The 6,208-nt window shown below is 42.2% G+C and overlaps 1 long non-coding RNA gene across 1 annotated transcript; it reads left to right on the top strand.

The window, feature by feature from the left end:
* The first annotated feature begins 3,409 nt into the window (after nucleotides 1–3,409).
* Nucleotides 3,410–5,303, top strand: LOC127348804 (uncharacterized). Its single transcript, XR_007879947.2, has 3 exons — nucleotides 3,410–3,555; nucleotides 4,272–4,350; nucleotides 4,854–5,303. It is a non-coding gene; the product is annotated as an uncharacterized lncRNA (long non-coding RNA).
* Nucleotides 5,304–6,208: the final 905 nt, after the last annotated feature.

Raw genomic sequence — 6,208 nt, 5'->3', positions numbered from 1 at the left:
CGGAGACAAACACAGGGAGCCCGGACCTAGCCCGCCCAGGCCCAAATGGGGCCCAAAGGGCCCAGATCCGGGCCAGGAGCGCGCCGCCGCCAGCTTCCATGTCGCCGCGCCGCCACCACCAGGCCACCAAGCACCGCGCCGCCCGAGAGCTGCGCCGCCGCCGGAACGCAGAAGATCTAGGGAGCACCGCCGCCAGCCCCGCTTGGAGAAGGAGCGCGCCGGGTAGAGGAGGGGCCACCGCCGTCGGCACTGCTCGGGCTTTGCTCGGCGGCTCCCGTCGGCGGCGGCGACGTGGGAGGGGCGGAGGGGGAGGGTCGACGGGGACTAGGGTTGGGGCGCCCTGGAGTCGCCCGCGGGGGGAGCGACCCGAGGACGAGGGGGGTTTCGAGCTAATGAAAAAAAAAAGACTTTTAGAATGCATTTTTCATTAACGAACCAGAGGGAATAGTAGGTGTATTCAGACATATGAGACAAAACATCATGTCCATTAATTGAGTCCTACAGTAAGTATGAAACTAGTTCATGGGAAACAAACCATTTCGAAAATAACATTCTATTTATCATAAATATTTGAATAAAGCATGGCGTAGACCATTTTGTAGGGGAAAAAAACTACAGCTATTGTACCGGCAGCAGAGCTTGTTGCATGCACCGCCACCGATGCACGCCTACATGCTCCATTGTCATGCCGTATTTGACCTATCTCCTTTACTATGTACTGTTGTTACAAATGTTCACCACGTTTTGCTAAGGTTTGTACCCCGAAATGATGGCGACGTGGGCTACATTAAACACGAGCACATCGCCATCGTCTCATTATCTCCCAGGATGGATTTTCTCTGGAATAAATTCCAAAACGTACGTTCACTGGTACATGTTCCACATAATAAAAACAAATGGGAAGGAGATTGAAAAATCTTGAACGCGGAATGAATTTTTTTACTCCTTACGATTTATATTAATTGCTACTAGTATGGACGTAAATAAAACTAAAATATTTCTAGATCTATATTATAAGAGGGAGTAAAACGGTTTAGTTTCTTTTGAATAAAGTAGTTTTTCTTTGCCAAAAAATACAATATATTTTGGGAAAATTTGCTACAGGACATCGTTATTTTTTGGCATTTTCTCAAACTCACTGTTCGATTGAGTCTTTGCTAATTTTATGACACATTTGCCAGAACACACCACCTAACTAAAAACAGAAAATTTTGCACTTTTACGTGGGATGGCTTGGTTTTGAAGACAAAGGGCAAAACTTTCCGTTTTCAGCTAGGTGGTGTGTTCTGGTAAATGTGTCACAAAATTATAATGGTAACTGTCAAAGACACAATCGAGCGGTGTGTTTTAGCAAATGCCAGAAAATAACAGTGTCCTATAGCAAATTTTTGCATATATTTTTGTCTTCTTACAAAAGTTTAACAATGTAAAATCCGAGCAAATATGTACGGCCATGCCTATATTAGGTGTGGTTGATATACTACAAAGTCGTGACCCATCCGTTTAAAAAAAGATGTTAATAAGAGTGTCTAGATACATCTAAATTTAGATAAACTGGTGACATTCTTGATCTTGAACTCAAGCTGCTGATCTGCAGCTGGCCGTAACCTCTAGATCTGGATCTAGAGGCACGAGAGAACCAACCAGTGGTTGGGTGGTTTGAAGGGCAGTGTCACCCCCAGCCCCCCAGAGTTTAAACCCTAGGTTTAAAACTTTGGTGTCTCATTAAAGGCAGAATATTCTTTAGTGGGAGGCGACGTTCCCGTCGACAATGATGCGCCTATGGTGACTTAGTCAATCTTAAAACCCGTCGGATGATTTTTTTTGGACGCAATCTCTCGAAGATGCTCATAGAGATAGGGTGTGCATGCGTGCATTTATAGGAATGAGTGTATGTACGTATATGTAAGCGTTTATGTTTCTACCGTGTTTCACAAAAAAAAAATCTAGAGGCACGACCTTAATCTCAACCTCAAACTTATTCATGGGCCAAGGCAAGACGAACTCGAGTAGCACCTGGAGGCTCCACGCCACCATCACCATCAAGATCTTCACAGTGGTGCAACAGACGCCGCTCGCCGGTTGCAGGAGCTACAACTCGAGGAACGACATAAAGCCAAACTCCACTTGGGAAAAAAAATCTAAACCTAGACTACTCTGTACATGCCGGCCTCCTCTCCCCCTCCCTTCCAGCCGATGAGGGCCGTGATGCCACCGCGGAGAAGAGGGAAGAGGAGCCGGGAACCGCCGCTACACTCTCAAGAAAAAGAGACGGGAGAGTGATGGGGGAAGATGAGCGAGATTAATAGTTTTCTCAAACTTCATATCGGTTGATATTTGAAAAAAACTTATGTACTAGCCTACATTTCTACAAGAAATAGTATTTTACATAAATTTAAAGAAAACAGTACACATGCAAGTGGTCACTCGCTCCGCTCCACTCCACTGCAGGCTGGAGTGGTGTGGTGAGCTGAGTTGAGAATGCAGTGCGGTGCAGCTGTTTTCCTGTCGTGCCTTTACGAGTCCAGATCCTGTATCAACTCCTTCCCTCCGTCTTGGAAGTTGCACCACACACACGCACACAAACTTTCTTTTGACGTAGTACTACTGCTCATGTGCTTTTGGTCCGTGGCACACGTAAGATCAGATTCGCATATTAATTTTTTTGCTTAACTTTTCGTTTGCCCCGCCTGCTGTTGTCAGTGATGCCCTTTGCTTCGGTTTTCTACTCGTCGTCGGATGTCAAAAGAAATTCCTCGCGAGATACAGTGGCTAGATAAGATCAGATATTGTAGAAGTGTTTCTTTTCTTTCGTAACGCGAAATGATGCTTATGCAGTTTTTTCTAAATTTTCGGTGTAAATTCTGTTAAGATACATTTCAATTTAAATAACTTTGTGATATCTTTTTTCGAGACGAATGGAGTACTACTAGATCAAAACAGCTTCATTACTTTATACAAAAAAAAATGGTGTAAAGATTTTATAGATTGCTTATAATAAAGATCTGATCATTCATTCTGCATTTACGTGAATCCTGTTGAATATAAATACACTGCATAGACTCTTTCCATCGGTTTGAATTTTTGGTTCAGTTGGCTAGTACATCAATCTTTCATAGTATAAGAGGTAAGATGTCTCAAGCTTAAGACCCTGCTCACGTAGATTCTGTGGCCTACACCGAACCTACGTTAAGGATTAAAATACAGTTTTGTTAATTTTCAGCTAGCTGATTTTAGAATTCGCCATCAGTCAGATTTGTGGCCGTTCAATCGTGGAATCTAGCGTGAATCGCAATGCGCTCGTGCGAGGTTGTTTGCTTTAGCGTTCGGGTCAGTTCTTGTTCTGGTTTATTCCTACGAAGACTCACCAGAACCCGGTTTCCTTTGTTTTGGGCCGTCATTTCCTTGTATGCCTCTGTCCACTGAAAGAGGAAGATCTAGGGTGTCGAAGAGACCGCCAAGGAGATCGACGGATCAAGGAGGCGGGGGAAGTTGCCGGCACCGGCGGGCAGGGTACGTCACCAGTTGCCGATAGTTCGCCGTCCTCAGTTCCCGGTGAGTTTTTTTTCGCTTGGTGCCATGGTCGCTCTGTGTTTTTGCTTGGAGCTTTTGAGTTTTGATAGCATGCGGGGAGGTTTGAGTTTGGGCATCCAAATCTGTGAGAACGTAGGGGTGGAAAGTGATTCTGGGCATCATATTTTCCCTTTTGCCAGGTGCGAGGCGAGCGGGGAGTGTTTTGGCTGAATTTTCCCCATTTATTATGTGCAGTCCCACTCTTAGCTAGCTACGCGGTATTTACAGAAAAAAGTCTTCGTTTATTGGGAAAGAATCAATATACTTTTAATGTCGAATCGGGATTCACTAAGACAGAAATAAAGCATTGGGTCGAACTCTTCTTTGGTGTTAAGGTAGTAGCTGTGAATAGCCATCCACTACCTGGAAAGGGTAGAAGAATAGGACCTATTCTGGGACATACAATGCATTACAGACGTATGATCATTACCCTTCAACCGGGTTATTCTATTCCGCTTCTAGATAGAGAAAAAAACATGCACATGAGTAAGTCAAATTCGGTTTGCGGATCACATATTGAGGGCATTTCCGTATGTTTCGTAGATGATTTTTGTGTTGTTCTATCAGAGTGGAGAGACTCTCTAACGGGCAAGTCAGTTGTTACTTCATTTCATGTCACTTTAATCCTTCAATTCGTGGTATATTCGGCCTTGTTGACTCATGAACTATTTTTTTTTTACTTATGTGACATTGAACAGTGAGAAAATGTTCCGAAGTTTTGAACGTGCATTGGATGATTTGGTTTGAGCTGTTGATTCATTATTTGCATATATGAAGGTAAATTTAATCCCCTAATGGTTATTCATTGGTCTTATACAATCTTGCATGTATAAGTTCAGGATTTTGTGTTCTCTCATAGTCTCATTAGATATCCAATACAAGAGCTGGGATGGAGTTCAAAGTTCCAGTGCAAACCCGGCACCACTGTTTTTGTGTTTTGTAACGTTGGGTGCTGGGAAGACTTGTATGAATATGGAGAAGCGGAATGTGATCTGTGACTGATAATGCATGGATCAATGGTAATTTTTTTGTGATTTTGATAGATGAGTCAGCTCAATGTAATGGCTGTTGTCATGTGGACTATTGCTCTTCTCGTTGTTCTATATTTTTTCAGCTAGAATAATTCTTTTGCCAGGTTCTTTTTTCTGAATATGTGCACGAAATACCCTTCACATATATAGTTGATGACATGGTTGAATACATCGTTTTTTCTAGGTTTCCAATGTGTTTTAAGAATTTACAGGTTCGCATTATTTTAGCATTCTTTAAATTTTTTGCAGGCCTCGTATCATCAATAATTCAGGGCATTCCGTGGAGAAGCGCCATCACGTTTATGCTCACTTCGGGGATGTGTCCGACCGTGTCTAATCCAATGTTGAGAGCCGCGAGCAAACCAGCGCATCAAGTGACGAAGTACCAAATTCTGGTTTTTATCCATCAATTAGCTGTAAATTTCCTCTGTCACTAATTTATTGAAGTGTATCGTCGGTGCTGTCAAGGATTTTGAAGAGGATCATGCAAGTGCCTTTGGGGATGTATTTGAACAACCATCAATGCTGCGTAACCCGACGACGTAGTCCATCGATCATTTGTTGAAGCCTGATAGGTACACCTTGAGGCGGTAGCCTATGACGTCTACGAGGATATATCGCGCCAGTCCTCAATTATCTCTTCAGTTCTCATTTTCTTCATCATGCTCAGTTTCTTTCTTCAGTCCATCTGTCTTGTAGCTATTATTTGTTCAATCTATCCTAGCCTCCCAGTTTACCTCTTATTTTTTCAGTATATCTCATTCTTGTTCTTATTTGCTCAGTCACTCGTGTCTTAGTCTTATCATTCTGAGTCTCTCAGTTTAGCAAATATTTGCTCAATCTTATTTCTTTAGTTTATCTCACATTGTCAATATTGTTTGCTCGGTCAGTCTTTTATCAATCTTATCTTCAGTTTTAAGTATTCTTCAGATATTAGTCTTTCTATAAATTATCATTAACTCAGGCATTTAGTTTTTTAGTCTTAATCTTCGTTCTCATTTTTGTTCATTCCTCTTTGCTCGGTCCTTCCTTCTTCAGTTCATCTATGCCTCTTTCTTCAGTTCATCTATGTCTCTTTCAAGCTTTTTCTTCATTATTTATCTTCTCTCTTTGATTCCTCTTTGCCCAGTCCTTCCTTCTTCAGTTCATCTATGTCTGTTTATTACTTGATGTTTTTTGTTTGTTCAATCTTTCCTTCATTGTCTCAATTTTTTCGCTCATTTTTTTTCTATTTTCTCTGTTCTCAGTTTTATGATTATTACTTTCCGTGTGCTCCTGTGCTCCCTCGACTACGCGGAAGAAGTTGATGACAACCATGCCCATTTCTAGGACACTGCACCTGAAGATCGAGTTGAGGGTAGAAGTCTCATCTTATTTTGTCATTCTCTATAACTCTTTAATATTCTCTGTTCTTCTTTCACTCTTTCTTTAGTCTCTTTGACTCTTCCTTCAGTCTTAGTACTTGTTTATTATTTCTTCAGTCTTGCTGTTCTTCCTCCCTCACTCTCGACCCTCTGGAATTCCTTAGCCGGGTCCATTTGTTTTTGCAGATGGTGAATTATGATGCTTGTTTCCTTCATTTCTTTAGTGCAGCAGGAGATGCT

Source organism: Lolium perenne, chromosome 4 (assembly GCF_019359855.2).
Source record: "Lolium perenne isolate Kyuss_39 chromosome 4, Kyuss_2.0, whole genome shotgun sequence".
Taxonomy (NCBI): domain Eukaryota; kingdom Viridiplantae; phylum Streptophyta; class Magnoliopsida; order Poales; family Poaceae; genus Lolium; species Lolium perenne.
The sequence above is the reverse complement of the archived record's forward strand: the minus strand, read 5'-3'. Positions and strand labels throughout refer to the sequence as shown.